Source organism: Crocuta crocuta, unplaced genomic scaffold (assembly GCF_008692635.1).
Source record: "Crocuta crocuta isolate KB4526 unplaced genomic scaffold, BGI_CrCroc_1.0 scaffold44, whole genome shotgun sequence".
Lineage (NCBI taxonomy): Eukaryota > Metazoa > Chordata > Mammalia > Carnivora > Hyaenidae > Crocuta > Crocuta crocuta.
In genome coordinates this window covers 5863096-5885343 of record NW_027530179.1, presented here as the reverse complement: position 1 = coordinate 5885343, position 22248 = coordinate 5863096, and the positions used below count along the sequence as shown (strand labels likewise).

General features: G+C 42.0%; 1 protein-coding gene across 1 annotated transcript in view; it reads left to right on the top strand.

Moving 5' to 3' along the window:
- Positions 1-1656: 1656 nt before the first annotated feature.
- The window catches only part of BICRAL (BICRA like chromatin remodeling complex associated protein), a 75306-nt gene continuing 54714 nt past the window's right edge, over positions 1657-22248 (top strand). The window contains exon 1 of the mRNA XM_077764822.1: positions 1657-2550. The gene's annotated coding sequence lies outside the window, so the exon portion shown is untranslated. The remainder of the gene's footprint in view (positions 2551-22248) is intronic.

Sequence of the window (22248 nt, the reverse complement as noted above, 5' to 3'; positions counted from 1 at the left end):
AGCCGACGTTTATCGAATTATTGAAACTTTTCTTACAGAAAGAAGGTTTAGGTATTCTAAGACTTTAAAGTCTAAGTACGTTTTCAAGTGTGTATTTTCTTCTGCTGAAAAGTTATAGAACATACAGGCTTCTAGGTGTGGCCGGGCCATCTAGTTTAGTCCAAACAGCTGTGCAACAAAAATAGAATTGAATCTAAGATTGATAAAGAAATGAGGAATAGGGTAGAAAAGATTGGGGAGAGGAAGGCAACCTAGAGATAAGTCCTTGGAGGATAGGATTCTTTTCAGAATTTTGAATTATGAGGGTATCTTTCGGGTTTTGGGAAGTAGGGTGGTGAAGTTACTCTAAATATGAGACCTTTTAAGAACAGAGTAGGCTTGGGGCGCCTGGGTGGCTTAGTCGGTTAAGCGTCCGACTTTCGCTTAGGTCATGATCTCGCGGTTCGTGGGTTCGGGCCCCGCGTCGGGCTCTGTGCTGACTGCCGGCTCAGAGCCTGGAGCCTGTTTCAGAGTCTGTGACTCCCTCTCTCTCTGACCCTCCCCTGCTCACGCTGTCTCTCCCTCTCTCCTAGAAATAAATAAAACATTAAGAAAATTTAAAAAAAAAAACAGAGTAGGCTTTCAGGACACAGAAAGTCAGGAAGAACCATCCAGAGCAGGTGATGAATAGCTGACCTGGCCAAAAGGAGAGAAAACCGAGTCAGTAATAAAATCATTAACTTTTCTGGAGCAAGAACCATGTTTATTTTGTGCTTGCCTTTGTTTACTCTCAAATCACTGTTCTGTTTAATAGTTGCGAGGGGGAACGGTTAAAAACTTTTGTGATGCAGATGACAAAATTATGTCGTCTTTGCATATGCACACGTTTCTCTTTCCTAACACTTTGAAAAATTTTATAAGGAGCAACTGTTGAATAGCTATGTGCAGTCTGTGTCCAGTCTAGACTGGTGGGCGGGTGGAGGTCTCGGCTTTCTTCAGTGTGCCTTTTCTCTCCGCGTGTTGCATGGTAAATGCCAAAGTAATTCTATTCTTTGACCAAAACCCAGTAGAGCTTGAAAGGGAGGAAATCTAAAATAAACCTGCTGAGAGAGGAGGAGGAGCGTTCGGTTTGTTTTATTTTTTGAATGTTTATTTATTTATTTTGTGAGACGTAGGGCAAGAGCAGGGGAGGGGCCGAAGGGAGAGGGAAACAGAAGCCCGCTCAAACCCACAAACCATGAAATCATGACCTGAGCTGAAATGAAGAACTGGATGCTCACTCAGTAGGACCGGCAACTCTGGATCTCAGGGTTGTGAATTCGAGCCCCACACTGGGTGCAGAGATTACTTTTAAAATAAATGAACTAATTTTACAAAGAATAAAGTAGCTTGGAGTGGAATTCAAGACAGGCAAAATCTCTGCCCTCAGGGAGTTTATAGTATAGTGGGGAAGACCGGAAGTAAGTTAAATAATCATGCTAATTAGAGATTAGAAACATTGCAAAAAGTCTATAAGCTGGTCGATCTAAAAGAATGTGTTATGGGGAGTGACTGTTTTGGCTAGTGAGAGTCGAGGAGCATCCCTTTAAAGAGTGATATTCGGGGGCGCCTGGGTGGCTTAGTCGGTTAAGGGTCCGACTTTCGCTTAGGTCATGATCTCGCGGTTCGTGGGTTCGAGCCCCGCGTCGGGCTCTGTGCTGACTGCCAGCTCAGAGCCTGGAGCCTCTTTCGGAGTCTGTGACTCCCTCTCTCTCTGACCCTCCCCTGCTCACGCTGTCTGTCTGTCTCTCTCCTAGAAATAAATAAAAAATATTTAAAAAAAAAAAAAAGAGTGATATTCGAGCTGAGGCTTGAGACACTAGCTTGTGCTAGCCGTGTGGAAAGCTGGGGAGACGGTCCTAGCCTATGAATACGTGCAAAGACCTGGAAGGCCCAGAAGTGTTTGGGTGTTAGAAGCAGGAGGAGAGTGAAATGAGATGGAGTTGAGAGATCTTCCAGGACCTCCTGTATTTGGCTGTACCAGGAGTTTGGGGTTTTATTTTATTCAAAATGACAAGCTACTGAAGGGCTTTCATTAGGACAGCGATGATTATTATTTTGAAAGAGAGAACCCCAGGAGGGGCAGAGAGAGAGAGAAGCAGCGGGGCTCACCCGAAGCGGGGTTTGTGCTCACCCAATGCAGGGCTCGAGCTCAAGTGATGAGGGACTTAAACTCACAAGCTGTGAGGTCATGACCTGAGCCGAAGTCAGATGCTTAACAACTGAGCCACTGTTTTTGTTTTGAAAGATCACTGCTGCTGTATGGAGCAAGAGAGGAAGCAGTCGGGGGGGTTAGGAGGCTACTGCAGTAGCCGGCTCAGGACTGATGCTATCTTTGGCAAACAGTGGCGGTGGGGATGGCGCAGAGTAGATGGTGGGATTCAGATATGTTTGGGAGGTGGAATCAGAAGTTTTGGCTGCATGGGTTGGCTGTGGAGACAGGAGGAATCAAGGAGAGCTTCAAGTTTCTAGCCTAAACCTTGGTGGCTGACAGTGCCATATGCTGGTCGGAGAAGACTGGAGGAGGAACAGGTAGGAAGGGGTGGGTAATGAGCTCTGTGTAGGACCTGTTATGTTTTTGAAATACTTGCAAGACCTCAAATGGAAAGGCAAGTAGGCAGTGAATATTCAAATTGAGCGGATAGGAGTGGGCATAAATTGTGGGAGTCACTGGCATACAAAGACTATGTCATGGACCCGGCTGAGATCATTTGTGATCATAGAAGTCGTAACATCGAACCCTACGACACTTCCAGTGGCTAAAGGTTGGACAAAAGGGACTGAGAAGGCCATTAAATTGAAAGAGTGGATTATTCTTTTCAAGAGAGAGAGAATGGTCTTCTCTGTCAAATGGTCCCGAGAACATTGAGGACAGAGAAATGACCACTTGGATTTGTCAACATGGGGGTGGCTGTTTGACAAGGAATTTCAGTGGCATATGGGGACGGAAGCCAAATTAGAATGGGATAAGGTGACGGTAGCCCACTTGTTGGGGACGTTTTGCTGTTAAAGTCTGGAGAGCGACAGCACAGCAGTGCTGGCGAGGGAGGTAGGGTCGAAGAAGTGCCTCTTTTTAAATGAAGGGGAACAGAAGAGCATTTTTAAAGAGACTAATGGGAATATTTAGTGAGGAGGGAGAGACTAACACAGAAGAGAGGTAAGACTACCCAAGGAGCAGAATTCTTGAGAAGGCGAGAAGCTGTTCAAAACCCAAGAGGGTTTGCCTTTGATGGGAGCAAGATGACCTGCAGAGTGGCCAGAGAGAAGGCAGAGAATGTGGGCGCAGCGCAAGGACGCTTATCAGTTGGGGGTGGGGTACAGGGCTTTATGATGTGTTCTCACTGTGGCAAGGCCAGCAGTGAGGAGGAAGGGGTGTGGCTGGTCTGAGGTGAGAAGGACACCTCACCTCTGACAGCAGGATTGTGAACTAAGCCCCTGGGAAGTGAGGAAGCAGTGCTGCGCACAGGACTGCCTGGCTGTGCCTCGGCTGTGCCTCGCGTTTGAAGTGAAACCAGTCCGTCCAGTTAGTCGGGTGGTTTTCCACCAGCAGTATCCAGCTGTCACAAGGGAAGGCAAGAGCGGGCAGGGGGTTGGTTTGACCAGGACTGGAGTTTTACCCCCTACGTGTGACAGAAGATAGAAGCTAGGACTTGAAGGCAGTTTCAGGGGACAACTAAAATGAACCTTGGAATGTTAGCTCTGGAGGAAAACAGGAGAAGAGAATGGGGGTGGGGGCCATGAAGTTCACCATGAAACTGGTTCTTGGTTAATAAACAGTGAGTTGATGGGGAAAGAATTTAAAGGTAGAATGATGAAAAATCCCGGAGTTGGACCATAGCTGCAGCCGCACAGCAGTGTGAATGGACAGAAGGCCACTGAGAGTACAAGTATTTTATTACCACAATAAAAATGAATTAACATCTAAACATTTGTGCCATGTACAGATGTTATTTGCACACTGCTTGGACTATTTTCAAAGTACTGTATATATTTTAAGTGATATATTTTATATTTTAAAGCATTGAGAATGTTTATCTTTGAGACAGAGTCAGTAGGGGAGGGACAGAGAGAGGGAGACACAGAATCCAAAATGGGCTCCAGGCTCTGAGCTGTCAGCACAGAGCCCAATGAAGGGCTTGAACCCACAAGCATGAGATCATGACCTGAGCCAAAGTCAGATGCTTCACCGACTGAGCCACCCAGGTACTCGCAAAGTACTGTGTTTTCTATGGAAGACAGTAACTTTAAAAATTGTACCTGAAGTTACCGGGGCTCAGAAGAGTATGTCTACTACTTTATCATGGTCCCAGACTTGTGTGTGCAGAACAGTCACCTAGCAATTCTGGAGTGGGACCAAGAAATCTTTTGTTTTTTTCTTCGCTCATTCACGGACTGCCTCTAACCCTCAGCATAGCATTTAAAACAAGCCTGGTGTGGGGTGCCTGGGTGGCTCAGTCAGTTGAGCGTCGCCTTCTTGATTTCGACTCAGGTCATGATCTCGTGGGTTCGTGGGATTGAGCCCCTTATCAGGCTCTTTGCTGACAGTGTGGAGCCTGCTTGGGATTCTCTCTTATTCTCTCTCTGCCTCTACACTGCTCTCTCATTCTCTCCCTCAAATAAATAAACATTCTTTTAAAAAAATGGACAATCCAGGCACTCAGTAAACATTGCTGACTAAAATGTGTGACAGTCCAGGTTGAGATCAGCAGTGCCTCATACATTCTGATCTCTGTGGGTGATAAGAAAAGCAGATTATGGGGCAAGAAGAGAGAAAGGAAGTATTGGGGAAGCCACTTTTTAAGGATTCAAACAAAACCAAATGGAAGTGTGTAGCACTCCCCTCAACCTTCCTCTCTGCATTCTTTCCTCTGAGTAACATTCACCTCATAAGGTCCTGGTCCCCCCCAACTTGCCTATGGAATAAGTAACAATAAAGTGAAATTAGAGAAAAGGAGAATGGGTGATATTAAGATCCGACATAGACGTCTGTGGTCTTCACTGAAAAGATAGCAAGGTCATTTGTCAGGGGTGGAGGCAAAGGCTTGGGAGTTGAAGGAGAAAGGAGTCAATTTGTGGAATGTATCAGATGCAGGGGTACCAGAAATGGTACGTGGCTGGCATGAGGCAACATGAGTTAACATAGAAGACCCATCTGCAGGGCATGGCTCTGTCCATGGTCAATGTGTCCTATGGTAGAAGTGAAAAATGCAGCGAGGGGGCTTACGGGGGGAAGGCTAGTTCCCTTCGTGCGGAGAAGTGGGAGAGCTGACAGGAAAGGAATGGGGTGCGGACTTTACAAGAAAGCTAACACGGAAACCTTGTAAGTGGTGCCTCACTTTGCGGAAGTAGGAGCCCAGGATGTGGCTCTGCCGGGGATGGCTTGCCCATTCGTAGTGCATGCAGTTCAGGAGTGCTCGGGGCCGTCCGTCCGCATGTTGTATGGGGAAGGTAAAGAAAGAGGTCTTGGGGAGAAGCAGCTGGGGGCTTTGATCTATTTTCTCCTTCACCTCCCATGTGCATCCAATCAGGAAAAGATCCTGAGACCTCACTGTACGGGATCTGAAACCCAGGGTCCCCTTCCCCTTAATCCTCATCAACATTAATTTATACAGTTGTGACTTAATGATATGTTTTTAATAAAGTTGTAAAATTGAACATTTACTGGTTTTGTGGGTTCTTTGGCTGTCTTGCAAACACATTAAACACTTATATTACCTGAAATAAAAACCCTGCATGTGAAAATGTGAGGGAATGAGGTCTGAAAAGTATTGCCTTTCTAGCAAAGGCTTATCTCAGTTCAACCGAAATCCAGGATACTTCCTTGGATCATCAGAAATTATGTTTTCTGTCCTGACCTCCAATGGGAACATTTTCACAAGGAAGAAAATGGGGGGAAAGTGAAATAATATTTGTTAAACCTTACCATTATTGCCGGCCCTGATGAGTGTTTAATATTATTAAAGTCTCATAGTAACCCTGGAGGTAGGTTTTGTCTGTAGAGAGAAACTGAGGTTTACAAAGGATAGATAACTTACCCAAGGTTCCATTACTAAGGGTCAGATCTAGGATTTGAATGTATACTGTAGATGTGTGCATCATACATTTTGCCATCAGTATTAAGCCCGTGTATAAATTTAATCTACAGATGACTGATGATTTTAATATATTAAAATTGGATGACCTTTATTTCAATAGGAGGAATAAGGAAAAGTACTGTTTTTAGTGATAAATAAAAACTGTGACCAAAAAAACAGAATCTCTTATGGTGTGAAATTCTAGGTCAGAGCAATTATTCTGCCCCTTCTGCAGATAACTCAGTTGTTTGTTTGTTTTTTTAATCTTTATTTTTGAGAGACTGAGCACAAGTGAGGGAGGGGCAGAGAACTAGAAGGAGACACAGAATCCAAAGCAGGCTCCATGGTCTCAGCTGTCAACACAGAGCCCAGTGTGGGACTCAGACTCAGAAACTGCAAGATCATGACGTGAGCTGAAGTCAGAGGCTTAACTGACTGAGCCACCCAGGCACTACCTATGCACCATCTATTTATTTATTTGTTTGTTTAATGTTGATTTATTTTTGAGAGAGAGACAGAGCACTGTTTTATTTCAGTTTTTATTTGCATAAAGTGAGTCAGACGTGGGGACCATTTTAGCTCTATATGCGGTAGCAATCAGAGATTATGAATTATATCTTTGACTTAAAAAAGAATCCTAATTGGGAAAGAGAACACTTAAGACCTTAATTAAACGTGATCCGGTACAGCTCAAGTTGTTCCCTTGCTTAGAATGTCAATATAGGCACAGTGATTAAAGTACAGATTTGGGGGGAAAGTACTTAGAATGTTCAGGAGTTCCTGAGTGGCTCAATTGGTTGAGCATCTGACTTCAGCACAGGTTATGATCTCATGGTTCGTGAGTTCAAGCCCCACGTCAGGCTCTGTGCTGACAGCTCAGAGCATGGAGCCTGCTTGGGATTCTGTGTCTCCCTCTCGCTCTGACCCTTCCCCACTCACACTCTGTCTCTCACAAGAATAAATAAACAAAAAATAAATAAAATGAGAGGCACCTGGGCGGCTCAGTTGGTTAGGCGTCCAACTTCGGTTCAGGTCATGATCTCGCAGTTCATGGGTTCAAGCCCCACGTCAGGCTCTGTGCTGACAGCTCAGAGCATGGAGCCTGCTTGGGATTCTGTGTCGCCCTCTCTCTCTGACCCTCCCCTGCTCATGCTGCCTCTCTCTCTCTCAGAAATAAATAAAACCTTAAAAAATTAAAAATTAATTAATAAAATGTTTGAAATGTAATTCACTTTAAGGAAACATTCTTTTTTTTATTTTTTATGTCTTTATTTTGAGAGACAGAGAGTGAGTGGGGGGAGGGGGGACTTGAGAGAGACACACACACACACAGAATCTGAAGCAGGCTCCAGGCTCTGAGCTGTCAGCACAGAGCCCAGAGTGGGGCTCGAACCCATGGACTGTGAGATCATGACCTGAGCCGAAGTCGGACACCCAACTGACTGAGCCATCCAGACACACCTAAGGAAACATTCTTTTAAATTTTTTTTAACATTCTATTTATTTTTGAGAGACAAAGACAGAGTGTTAGTGGAGGAGGGACAGAGGGAGGGAAACACAGAATCTGAAGCAGGCTCCAGGCTCCACGTTGTCAGCACAGAACCCGATGCGGGGCTCGAACCCGTGAACTGAACCATGAGATCATGACCTTAGCTGAAGTCAGATGCTCCACTGACTGGGCCACCCAGGCGCCCCAAGAAAACATTCTTTTAAAGCGGCCATACTGTAGGTTTAACTTAAGGCACATTTATTAAGTGTGGCCAGTAAGGTAACATGTCAAAAGGAAAATTTTTTTTTCACTGTTCAAGAAGACTTAGCCTGGATAGGTAACAGTAGTAAAAGATCATGCAACACTGTCCCTGTGGGTTCCTGAGTTCACCAGGGCTGAGACCTATAGCTCTTGACCCTCATGCTGCTCACCAAACACTGAGGTAGCACATGAGTTCTTCACGCAAGGCTGCAAGAACTAACTTGAATCTTCCTCCTTGCCCAATGCGAACCAACTCTTATCACTGCTTATTAGTGGGAAGCCTAAGTTGGGGAGATGAAGAATTTCAAAATCTTGTGGTAAGCCAGAGAGAATCTCAAAATTTGTTATGTGGTCTGTAAATATTTTGACCATAACTAAGGAGTAATAGGCTGCTATTGTATGTATTAGAATCAACCACCCTTAAAAGTTGCTTGCAGTAATATTTCAGAAATGACCCCTTTGGAACTTTTTTTAAAAACGTTTACTTAGAGGGGCGCATGGGTGGCTCAATCGGTTAAGCATCCGACTTCGGCTCAGGTCATGATCTCATGGTCCGTGGATTCCAGCCCCGCATCAGGCTGTGTGCTGACAGCTCAGAGCCTGGAGCCTGCTTCAGATCCTGTGTCTCCCTCTCTCTCTGCCCCTCCCCCACACGCAATCTGTCTCTCTCTGTCTCTCAAAAATGAATAAACATTTAAAAAAATTTTTAAAAATGAAAACAAACAAAAAGTAAGTAAATAAAATGTTTAGAGAGGGAGCATGAGCTGAGGATGGGCAGAGAGAGAGGGAGAGAGAGAGAGAGCAAAATCCCAAGCAGGCACTACCCTGTCATCCCACAACCTATCGTGGGGTTTGATCTCACCACCTGTGAAGCCAGCACCTGAGCCAAAATCCAGAGTCAGATGCTTCACAGACTGAGCCACCCAGGTGCCCCCATGTTTGTACTTTTTAAAAAGATAAATTAGCTTCTCTGGTTTCTTGATTAACTTTTTAGTTTAGAATTGTTTAGAATTCTCTTAGAAAATATTTTTTACAGTGTTAGGGCCACCCCCAGCAGTGTATTTTTAGCAATAAGTTTTCAAGCTCCAAGCATTTCCCCTGAATTTAAAAAAAAAAAAAAAAGCCATAGCTGTTGAATAAGCCTAGTTTCAGTGCAGTATAACTGATAGTTTTATGACTGTAAAATAGGGTAGTTTGTAATTTTTTTTTTTTCAGAAATCATTTCTCAGGGTGCCTGGATGACTCAGTCACCCCAGGGTTGTGAGTTTGAGCCCCACATTGGGTGTAGAGGTTACTTAAAAATCAAATCTTTTAAAGAATCAATTCTTAATATAACAGTAGAACTGGGAAACCTAGATGCCATTTTGAGAGATTAAAATCTTTGTGTTTGTCAAAGTTGTTACAAAGTTAAAATTCACAGCAACAAAAGTTTTCTAGAGCAAATATTAGTTTTTTAAGCTAGACATAACCTAAGAAGTAGAATACTAGGATTTTCTTTTCATGTGGAGAACTGTCTTGAAACTTAGAAGTAACTCTTTCCATGTGTAGACAACTATTACCCACAACAACAAAAAAAAAATCACATTTTTTTTCCTGTCCTGATTACTGAGCATAAAAGGTTTTTTGGTGCAGTTTTGATTTGGAAGTATTTCTTCTAGGATTTAAAAGAAAAAAATGCATGCTGCTATATTTAGATTTATTTTAACTCTGGCCATTTCCTAGAAGTGCAAAGAAATATATTTAGAAATAGGTCGCTTTATTCTTCCTATCTGTATTCTGATTCACGAGATCTGTGAGAATCTTAGGATTGGAGAGATCCATGGCCCCTTTTCTCTGGGTGTGATCACACTTAAAAGATGAATATTTACTAGATATGTTTGGAGCTACTTCTCAAAAAAATTTTTTTGTTTATTTTTGAGAGAGAGAGAACACGAGTTGGGGAGGGCCAGAGAGAAAGGGAGACACAGAATCCAAAGCGGGCTCTAGTCTCTTAGCTGTCAGCACAGAGCCTGACATGGGGCTCGAACCCATGAACAGTGAGATCATGACCTGAGCTGAGGTCAGACCAGTAACCAACTGAACCACACAGTCGCCCCTGTTTGGAGCTGCTTCTACCCATAGACCTCAAGATGGCTTTTTGTTTGTTTGTTTTACTGTCTTACTTGTTTGTCTGACTTTATATGTCACATGATACCCCTATTTTCTGTTACAGCATATATCATGTAGATAAAACAGTCTGAACATAAATATCCAGAGAGAATAATACAAACAGAAGTGAAATTTGGGTAACCATGCTGTTTGAAAAAAAGGGGTGGAGAGGACCTTTACATACTTTGCAGTGTAAAGTGGACATTATGTCGTGTAAAATACCAAATACATACCAAAGAAAATGTGCTTCTCTTTTTTAAAAATTGTTTTAATGTTTGTTTATTTTTGAGAGACAGAGCATGAGTGGGGCAGGGGCAGAGAGAGAGGGAGACACAGGATCTGAAGCAGGCTCCAGGCTCTGAGCTGTCAGCACACAGCCTGATGTAGGGCTGGAATCCACGGACCATGAGATCATGACCTGAGCCGAAGTTGGACACTTAACTGACTAAGCCACCCAGGCACCCCTGTGCTTCGCTTTTTTAGATGGTATCTTCTGAATACTACTATATTACTGCACATGTTTTTTTCATTTGCACAGTCATGTTAAAGTTTTACAGCTAAATTAGACAAATAATACGTTAAGAAATTCCCCAAGTCATGCAGGAGTCTGTATTTACAGAGCTTCCCCTTCAATCCTCATGGAGGGAGTTATGGCATGTGTGGCAGTCAAGGTGAGGAAAAGATCTGCAGCTAATTTAATCTTTTTATGTTTATTTATTTTTGAGAGAGAGAGTGTGTGCGCAGGGGAGGGACAGAGAGAGAGGGAGACACAGAATCTGAAGCAGGTCCAATCTCTGAGCTGTCAGCACAGAGCCCGACGCGGGGCTCGAACCCACGAGCCAGGATCATGACCTGAGCTGAAGTCGGACGCTTAACCAACTGAGCCACCCAAGCGCCCCTCTGCAGCTAATTTAGAACACTGTCTAAACTGTTTTTCAGAAGTACATACGTTAGGTATACAATACAACATGAACAAAATAGAGAGACTGGCTCAAGTGTTCATATAAATGAACATTTTAGTTTTGTAAATACCTGCATAGTCTAAATATTGGTAAGTTGTTTTATAGAACACATTTTCTTCATTACAGTTAATGAAGCTAGAACTTTCTATTACTAGCTCAAAGATTGTGACATAAAACCTACTTGACATTAACCTTTGATTTTTGTCACGTTATGTAAATTCCCAACTCATAACTCTCGTTTAAATATATTCTGTGTTTCATATTACCAAACTATCAAAACATTACCTTGAGCTTGACTCTCAAGAATGTCTTCAGGTTATAAGATGCCATGAAAGATGAAAGTCACTAAAGAAATATTTTCTTTTCAGAGAATGACATGGATTTAGTGTGTGTGTGTGTGTGTATATAAAATACTTCCATCCTTTTAAAATTAATTTATGGTCGCCTAGGTGGCTCAGTCAGTTAAGTGTCTGACTTCAGCTCAGGTCATGATCTCACTGTTCGTGAGTTTGGGCCCCACATTGGGCCCTGTGCTGACAGCTTGGAACCTGGAGCCTGTTTTGAAATCTGTGTTTCACTCTCTCTGCCCCTCCGCCACTCACATGTGTGCACTCTCTCTCTCTCTCTCAAAAATAAACATTAAAAAAATAAAATTAAATTAATTTAAAATTACATATTCTAAAGTTTTTCTATTGCTTTCTAGAATGTGTCTTTTCTAAGTGGAATGTGTACTGGACTGGTATTTCATCATCAAATATTTGTTAAGTGCTAATTTTGTACAGAGCACTTGGAGGTTACAGGAACACATAATCTAGCTAGGTGGATAATAGGGGCACCCAGAAAAATACACAGTAGTATATGGTAAGTGCCAAGTGAATAGCACAAGTGAGAGCAAAGGAGAGCCTTTGGCTAAAGTGTATGAGAACATCCATCCATTCATTCATTCAGCAATTAACTAAGCCTCTAATTTGTGCCAGGCGCCATTCTAGGCTCCCAGATTCCTCAATGAACAAAAGACCAAGGCCCTGCTCTCATTGGAAANAAGTAATGGGGGGGGGGGAGGAAATAAAGCAAATTAAAGAAAGTGTAGAGTGCGGAGGGATGGAAAGGTGGTCATGGTAGGTCATGATCATCTGAGCAGAGACTTGAAGGAAGTAAGGGGCTAGCCTGAGGATATCCGAAGGCACAGCATTCCAGGCAGAGAGCAGCCAGTGCAAAGGGCCTGAAACATGAGTATGCCTGGTGAGTTCGAGGCATGGCACGTCAGCAAGGGATAGAATCAAAGGGAGGTTGGAGGAGTGGGGACAGGAAGAGCCGTTGTGTAGGGCATTGCGGATTTTCACAGCTGAGCACAGAAAAGGATTTTGTTTTTTATAGTGAGGAAAATGGGGATTCATTAGAGGGTTTTGGCCTATGTTTTAAAGGGACAACTCAGGAGATTAGGACGAGAACAGATTGTAGGGGGTAAAAGAGTAAAAACAGAGAGACCAGATAGGATATGACGATGGCTTGTATTAGGGAGATGACAGTGGAGGAGGTATGCGGTTGGATGCTGGATCTATTTTGGGACTATAACCAAGGGGCTTTCTTGATGGAAGTGGAGCATAAGAACGAGTGGGCAAGGATTTTAGGTAGGAAATGGAATTTGAACTGAAGCCTAAAGGAATTTGTTGACCATGAGAAGATGGTATAAGCAAAGGAATTTAGGTGTAAAGAACTAAATTAGGTGAGGAGTGTACGAAAGGGGCAAGACAAGAAAGTTCTTTGATGGAGTGAGAAGTTTGTAAAAGAAAAGAAAGGAAAAGGACAGCCGGGAAGGGACTTTGGGATCCATTTGTGAAATGCACTAAATGCAAGGTCAAAGTAGATGAAATTTTCCTTTACATATTAACAGTCATAAAGGTTTTCAAACAAGGCAGTGATGTGACTTTAAAAAGAAAAGACTAGGGGCACCTGGGTGGCTCAGTCGATTAAATTTCCAACTTCATCTCAGGTTCATGATCTCACGGTTCGTGGGTTCGAGCCCCCCTTCGGGCTCTTTGCTGACAGCTAGCTCAGAACCTGGAGCCTGCTTCAGATTCTATATCTCCCTCTCTCTCTGACCCTCCCCTGCTCATGCTGTCTCTCTCTCTCAGAAATAAATAACAACATAAAAATAATTTTTTTATTTCTTAAAAAGAAAAGAAAAGACTATTGTAGTTAATAATCGCTTTGTAACCAGACAGGTTCCAACCGTTGCTCTTCTCCTTTCTGTCCTGTCTTGAGTAAATTACCTCTCTGAGGGAATATGCCCAGTTTCTCCCTCTAGATTGAGAATTTACCTTTCAGAGGAAGTTTGTAAGGATTAGGTGAGATCATCACATAGAGATTTACATAGTGCCTAACCCATTTGGGTCTCAGCTATCTCTGCTTTTTAAAATTATTATAGGGCTGCCTATGTGGCTCAGTCAGTTAAGCGTTAGACAATTTCAGCTCAGGTCATGATCTCACAGTTCATGAGATTGAGCCCCACGTCAGGTTCTTCACCACAGCATAGAGCCTGCTTGGGATTCTTTCTCTCCCTCTCTGCCTCTCTCTCTAAATAAATAAGTAAACTTTTAAAAATTAAAAAAACAAAGTTATTTTCATAAAAGTGATATTAAAGCAGTTTCATTAGGCTAAGCTGCTAACACTGAATGAATAAATGAATTGTTCCTTTAGGAAATGAAATGCACTTTGTGACTAAAGTGAATTAATTGCCCCTGTCAGCCAGTATTTCCTTCCAAAACTGGGCATTGCCCCCTTGAAATTCCTATTAGCTGTCCTATCAGGACAGCAGGGGGTGTAATAGAGTTTTCTCCCTCCCACCCCAAACGTTTAGAGCTCAAATCTAACAGATGCCCATCTTGACCTTCCCAGTTTAGTATAGAAAAGCCTCTGAGGGGCGCCTGGGTGGCTCAGTCGGTTAAGTTTCCGACTTCAGCTCAGGTCATGATCTCACGGTCCGTGGGTCCGAGCCCCACATCGGGCTCTGTGCTGACAGCTCAGAGCCTGGAGACTGTTTCAGATTCTGTGTCTCCCACTCTGTCTGCCCCTCCCGAGCTCGTGCTCTGTCTCTCTCTGTCTCAAAAATAAACAAATGTTAAAAAAAAATAATAATAAAGCCTCTGAGAATGTAGCAGCAGAAACTTGACGTCACTTTAAAACCCAAGTAAGGTCCCGCTGAACACAATTCTGCAGAACACAAGATTTAGAAAATGCTGGGAAAGTGAAAAAAAAAGCATGTGGGCTTTGATTTCGTTTTGTTTAAGTATAAAAATATGTCTTAAAAATAAAAATGTACTAAAGAAAAAGACTGAAAAGCATGCTCCACAGTATTAGTCAGCTCATAGGCTTACGGGTGGCTTAACCAACCGAAGTTCATGTTCTCACGGTTCTGGAGACTGGGGAGCCAGCATCTATCTGGGTGCCGGCCAATTTGATTGCCGGGCAGGGCCCTCTCCCTGGTTTGCAGACATCTTTTTTCTCACAGTGGCTTCACGCAAGCTCAGGAGGGTGTCTCTTCCTCTTATAAAAGCACCAGCCTCATCAGATTAAGGCCCTACCGGCATGACCTCATTTAACCTCATAAAGACCCTGTCTCCACACACAGTCATACCGGGGGTTAGGGTTTCAAACACCAGCTTAGGGACAGACACAGTTCCGTCCCCAGCAGTCACCTCTAGGCAGTGGTATCATAGGTGGATTTTCGTTTTCCTTTTCAGAAATTTCTGTACTTTCCAAACTTTTCTACGGTTGTAAGGGTTGACTGAAACTAGATTCTACTTCTAGATTCTATTTTTATGAGCTGTCTAGAGGAGCCTAATTCATAGGGACAGAAAGTACAGCGCTGGTTGCCTGGGGTTGGAGGGGCGGGGGAGAGCGGAATGAACAATTAGTGTCAAAAGGGTTACAGGGCTTCTGGTTTTCCAGAGGAGGACTTCTGAAGATGGGTGGTGGTGAAGCTGCACCACAACGTGCATGTACTTAATACCACTGAACAATACACGTAAAAATAGTTAACATGGTAAATTTTATGTTACATGTATTTTACTGCACGCGCGCGCGCACACACACACACACACACACACACAAATATTCCCAACCCCTCCCCACCAGAAACAAAAACAAGAAACTTCTAAAAAATACCCAGCTTTTGGAGTTAAACAGATGGTTTAAGTACGAGTTCTGTGTTGATCTTGTGGTTCTCAAACTTGAGTGTGCATTAGAATTGCCCAGTTGGCTTGTTTAATGCTCCCTGGGTTCCCCATCCAGTAGGTCTGGAATGGGCGTGAGAATTTACACTTTAACAACCTCGCAGGTGGTCGAGAACCACTGGCCAAGAGCAAGCCTTGGTTTCTGGTTTACAAAACGGGCACGCGCATCACAGGTGAGGCTTCTGTGAGCATACCTGATCCAGAAGCCCTCAGCATCAGCTTTAGTTTCCTTTTAGCAAATTGTCTGCTTGCTTTTCTTTTCAAATAATTTTTGGATTCTTTTCCCCATGTAATAAATATGGTCATTTTACACAATCAGAAAATAATAACTTATTTTGTTTTTAGTAAGCTCTACGTGGGGCTTGAACTCACGACCCCTGAGATCAAAAGTTGCATGCTCTACCCACTGAGCCAGAAATAACTTATTTTTAGAAACATATATTAAGGTATTTAAATATGTGAGAGGCATGTAAAATTAACTTTGTTTCTTAGCAGATTAGGCTTCTTTCCGCCTAGCCCCCTAGGCTAGACTAGGGTTATCTTTGGAACTGATATTTAATGATATTTAACTTTTTTCCTGTTTCAGTTTAATCTGCATATGGATGGATGCCGGGCAGGGTTATATTCTGGTGAAAATAAGGGCTATGGCAACTCCCTTCCCTTCACCTCTTCCATTAAAAAAAAAAAAATTGACAAAACCTCTGGCGAACCCTATGTAAAATATTAGGGTAAACATTATTCATATCACTTCAGCTGTTCTTTTTTTTAATATAATTAATTGTCAAATTGGCTTACATACAATACCCAGTGCTCATCCCAACAAGTGCCCTCCTCCGTGCCCATCACCCACTTTCCCCTCTCCCTGCCCTCCATCAACCCTCAGTTTGTTCTGTGTATTAAGAGTCTCTTATGGTTTGCCTCCCTCCCTTTCTGTTTGTAACTACTTTTTCCCCTTCCCTTCCCCCATGGTCTTCTGTTAAGTTTCTCAAGATCCACATATGAGTGAAAACATGTATCTTTCTCTGACTGACTTATTTCACTTAGCATAATACCCTCCAGTTCCATCCACATTGCTGCAAATGGCATGATTTTATTCCTTCTCATTGCCAAGTAGTATTCCATTGTATTCCACATCTTCTCTATCCATTCATCAGTTGATAGACATTTAGGCTCTTTCCATAATTCGGCTATTGTTGAAAGCACGGCTATAAACATTAGGGTACGTGTGCCACTATGCATCAGTACTCCTGTATCCCTTGGGTAAATTCCTAGCAGTGCTATTGCTGGGTCATAGGGAAGTTCTACTTTAAATTTTTTTGAGGTGGGGCACCTGGGTGGCTCAGTTAAGTGTCCAGCNCTGTCTCTCTCTCTCTCTCCTAGAAATAAAAAAAAAAAAAAAAAGTGTCTATTCATGTCTTCTGCCCATTTCTTCACTGGATTCTTTGTTTTTCGGGTATGGAGTTTGGTGAGTTCTTTATAGATTTTGGACGCTAGCCCTTCATCTGATATGTCATTTCCAAGTATCTTTTCCTATTCCATCAGTTGCCTTTTAGTTTTGTTGATTGTTTCCTTTGCAGTACAAAAGCTTTTTATCTTGATGAGGTCCCAATAGTTCATTTTTGCTTTTAATTCCCTTGCCTTTGGAGATGTGTCGAGTAAGAAATTGCTGCAGCTGAGGTCAAAGAGGTTGTTGCCTGCTTTCTCCTCTAGGGTTTTGATGGTTTCCTGTCTCACATTCAGGTCTTTCATCCATTTTGAGTTTATTTTTGTGTATGGTGTGAGAAACTGGTCTGGTTTCATTCTTCTGCATGTTGCTGTCCAGTTCTCCCAGCACCGTTTGCTAAAGAGACTTTTTTCTATTGGATACTCTTTCCTGCTTTGTCAAAGATTAGTTGGCCATACATTTGTGGGTACAGTTCTGGGTTCTCTATTCTATTGCACTGGTCTATGTGTCTGTTTTTATGCTAATACCATACTGTCTTGATAATTACAGCTTTGTAACAGAGGCTAAAGTCTGGGACTGTGATGCCTCCCGTTTTGGTTTTCTTCTTCAGTATTACTTTGGCTATTCAGGGCCTTTTGTGGTTCAATACTGCTTTTAGGATTGTTTGTTCTAGCTTTGAGAAGAATTCTGGTGCAATTTTGATTAAGATTGCATTGAATGCATAGATTGCTTTGGGAAGAATTGACATTTGAATACTATTTATTCTTCCAATCCATGAGCATGGAATGTTTTTCCATTTCTTTGTGTCTTCTTCAATTTCCTTCATAAACTTTCTATAGTTTTCAGTATACAAATCTTTTACATCTTTGGCTAGGTTTATTGCTAGGTATTTTATGATTCTTGATGCAATTGTAAATGGGATCAGTTTCTTTATTTCTCTTTCTGTTGCTTCATTATTGGTATATAGAAATGCAACCAATTTCTGTACATTGATTTTGTACCCAGCGACTTTCCTGAAGTCATGGATCCGTTCTAGGAGTCTTTTGGTGGAGTCTTTCATGTTTTCCACATAGAGTATCATGTCATCTGCAAAAAGTGAAAGTTTGACTTCTTTACTTCAGCTGTTCTTAATTCTTAAAGATTTCCACTGTGTGGCTATCCACGAGAGCTAACAAGGGGGAAATGTCCCTCCAATCCAGTGTTTTACCTAAACTAAATTCTATAGAAGTCTTTAGATCAAGGCTGTCCAATATGGTGGCCACTAGCCATATATGGCTATTAGCACTTGAACCATGGGACTAGCACTAGCTGTAATGTGCTGTTAAGTGTAAAGTCCACACCAGATTTTAAAGACTTTGTATGAAAAAAAAAGGATGTAAAATATCTAATTTGTTTTATATTAACTACATGTTGGCATGATTAAGTATTAAATTAAAATATTTTGTTAATATTATTTATATTAATATTTTTTATTTAGTCAAAATATTTTTTGTATTATGGACCAAATATATTAAAATTAATTATACTTCAAATTTTGGCTACTAGTAAATTTTAAATCATATGTGGCTCTCACTTGTGACTCATAATTCTGTTAGATAGCTGAGCTACTCTAGACCTTCCGGGAATTAATAGGTGTTAGGGTGGAGTTGGGTGAGAAAGGAGGGCTCTGTGACAAAGGCAACATATGAAACATTGAGTTTTAAAAAACAAGAGGTCTGATATGCATTATGAATTACAAGGAAATATATATATGTGTGTGTATATATATATAATACATAGTATTTCCCAAAGTTGTTTCATTATGGAATCCTGCCATCCTTTTTTGTTTAAAGGACTCCTTTACCTACAGCCCTACATGGAAAATATTGTAAAATACTACTCTCAACCCGTGTTCCCAAAGCTCCTTTTTATAGGCCAGGGCCAATATATTTCTCCCTACTAATGTATACCTTTTTATAACGATAGGTTTAAAATAATATGCTTCACGTTTCTCAGCAAAAATACCGTAGAACTAGTTGACTTAAAATTGTAGAATTTTCAGGGTGCCTGGGTGGCTCAACTGGTTAAGTGTCCGACTTCGGCTCAGGTCATGATCTCACAGTTAGTGAGTTTGAGCCCCGTATTGGGCTCTGTGCTGACCGCTCAGAGCCTGGAGCCTGCCTTAGATTCTATGCCTTTCTCTCTCTCCCTGCCCCTCCCCTGCTTGTGTGCTCTCTCTCTTTCTCTCTCTCTCTCTCTCTGTCTCGTAAATCAATAAACTTTAAAAAATTGTAGAATTTTCATTGATAGAATAGTGAGGTTTTTTTGCCATGGGAGGAAATGTTAAGATTCTCAATTGCTATCTTTTGGTATGGGAAACATTTCTGGAAATCGAACCTTCCAAAAATCATGTTTCCACCCACAGAGATGAGAGGCAGCATCTCTTGGGAATTAGAGATTTGAGTTCAAACCTCTGTCTTGCTACTTACAACCTCTGCAGTGTTGGGCAAGCATCTTATGTTCTCTGTGAAAAGAGGGATAATAGTGCATGCCAGGCAGGACTGTGGTAGAAGGGTTAGAACTGTGTGAAATGCCCGGCAGAGGGAAGGCAGGTAGTAAATGTTAGCTGATACTACAATTTTTATTATCTCATGTGCCTTGATATATCAACTAATAGTAAAAGGGACTTAATTTTACTGTAAACACCCATGCAAGTATATGTTTATTTTCTTGCATATTGATAATGCTTTCTGTAATTTGGAAAATTATTTCAGATGTAGGTCTTGCGTTTCTAATAAGATTACCAGCTACTCGAAAGCTGGGACATATTATTATGTTTGTTTAGCCCTGCAGGACAGACTTACCTAATAAATAAGTAATTGTTGAATCCAGTCCTCATTATCATTAGTATGGTAATTATAATGGTACTGCTTAATATATCATGCTACCTTAATGTGCATTCTTAAAGAAAAAGTATATAGGGGCGCCTGGGTGGCCCAATCGGTTGAACTTCCAACTTTGGCTCAGGTCATGATCACACGGTCTGTGGGTTTGAACCCTGCATTGGGCTCTGTGCTGACAGCTCAGAGCCTGGAGCCTATATTGCGTTCTGTGTCTCCTTCTCTCTCTGCCACTCCCTTCCTTATGCTCTGTCTCTCACTGCTTCTCAAAAATAAATAAACATTAATAATAAAGAAAAAGCATATGGTGTTAAGAGAATCATTAACAAAAGTTGCAAACTATCATTAGAAGTTTAAGAGAAAGTTAAATAATGACAAATCTTCATTGGGGAATAATTTTACTCAGTGAGGCAAAATCTAAGAACTTAAATATTTAGAGAGGGAACCAGGGTGTTCTTTTTTTTTTTTTTTTAATGTTTTATTTATTTCTGAGAGAGGAGGAGAGAGAGCATGGGAGGGTCAGAGAGAGAGGGAGATACAGAATCTGAAACAGGCTCCGGCTCTGAGCGAGCTGTCAGCACAGAGCCTGATGTGGGGCTTGAACCCACGAACCGTAAGATCATGACCTGAGCCGAAATCGGACACTTAACCGACTGAGCCACCCAGGCACCCCACTAGGTTGTTCTTTAGGCACGACTTTGAAGACATAATGAAGCAAGAAAAAAATTATTCTAATTTGTCCAAAAGAATGATACTGAATAATGGCAAGAATAGAACTGTGTGTCTTACCTGTTTTAATTGAAGTATAATTGACACACAGTGTTGCATTAGTTTCAGGTGTACGACATCGTGATTCCAAACTCTATTCATGATGCTATGCTCACCGCAGTGTAGCTGCCGTTTGTCACCATGCAACACTATCACAGTGCCATTGGCTATATTCCCTATGCTGTATCTTTTACCCCCGTGACTTCTTCATTATACAATCTAGAAGCCTGTATTCTCCCACCCTCCTTCACCCATTTTGTCTTTCCACCCAACCCTTGCCCCTCTGGCAGCAACCACTTTGTTCTCTGTATTCATGGATCTGTTTCTGGTTTATTGTTTGTTTGTTTTTTTAGATTCCAAATATAAGTGAAATCATATGGTATTTCTCTTTGTGTGACATGTTTCATTTAGGATAATACCCTCTAGGTGCATCCATGTTGTTGTCACAAATAGCAGGATCTCTTTTTTTATTCTTTTATGGCTGAGTAATATTCCAGTGTGTGTGTATTTATAGATCACATCTTTAGGGTGCCTGATGGTTCAGTTGGTTAGGCATCCGACTTCGGCTCAGGTCAGGATCTCATGGTCTGTGGGTTCAAGCCCCGCGTTGGGCTCTGTGCTGACAGCTAGCTCAGAGCCTGGATCCTGCTTCAGATTCTGTGTCTCCCTCTCTCTCTGCCCTTTCCCTGCTCAGGCTCTGACTCTCGATCTCTCACACAAATAAAGTGTACATATGTGTGTATGTGTGTGTATGTATGTGTACGTATATATGTGTGTATATATATATATATGTGTGTGGTGTATGTATATATATATATACACTATATCTTCATCTGTCCGTGAGCACTTGGGTTGCTTCTTATCTTGGCCATTGCAGATAATGCTGCAATAAACATAGGGGTACATATACCTTTTCCAATTAATGTTTTCATTTTCTTTAGGTAAATACCCAGTAGTGAAATTACTGGATTGTGTGGTATTTCTATTTTTACTTTTTTGAGGAACCTCCATACTGTTTTCCTTAGGGGTTATACCAAGTCACATTCCTACAAACAGTTTGTGAGGGTTTTCTTTTCTCTCCCTTGCCAACACTTATTTCTTGTCTTTTTTGAAACTAGCATTCTGACTTGCAGAAGTCCTGTCTCATTGTGATTATGAGTTGCATCTCCCTGATGATGAGTGATGTCGAGCATCTTTTCATGTGTCCATTGACCATCTATATGTCTTCTTTGGAAAAATGTCTATTTGGGCAGGTCTGTCCTATTTTAAATAACCCAGAAGTAATATAAGGTCAACCTAAGTGAAAAGTTTTTATCTTTTTCCTAAGGAAAAGGGTTGTGTTGTAGGCACAAATGTCTTAGAAGATGGGACTGTGTTCTAAATCAGTTATAAAGTTTCCCCTAACATCACTCAATTCTGGTACATGTGACTGCCACCTTGAGAATGATGTGGTTTTAAGTTAAAAAAAAAAAAATTACAGGGGCACCTGGGTGGCTTAGTCGGTTAAGCGTCCGACTTTTGCTTAGGTCATGATCTCGCAGTTCGTGGGTTCGAGCCCCGCGTCGGGCTCTGTGCTGACTGCCAGCTCAGAGCCTGGAGCCTGTTTCAGATTCTGTGACTCCCTCTCTCTCTGACCCTCCCCTGCTCACGCTGTCTCTCTCTCTCTCCTAGAAATAAAAATATTTTTAAAAAAATTACAGTGAGTTGGCCTTAAAAATGTTTTATTCTTAGACCATAGAAGCTGTCTGTGAGTCACTTGACTCCCTTATTTGAGGGTACAGTAATCTGTTAGCTCAGAAGTGAGTAAGGGGTGCCTGGATGACTCAGTTGGTTGAGCATCTGACCCTTGATTTCGGCTCAGGTTGTGATCTCATGGTTGTGGGATCAAGCCCCATGCTGGGCTCCACACTGGGCATGGAACCTCTTAGGATTCTCTCTCCCTCCCTCTCTCCCTCTTCCCGACTATCTTC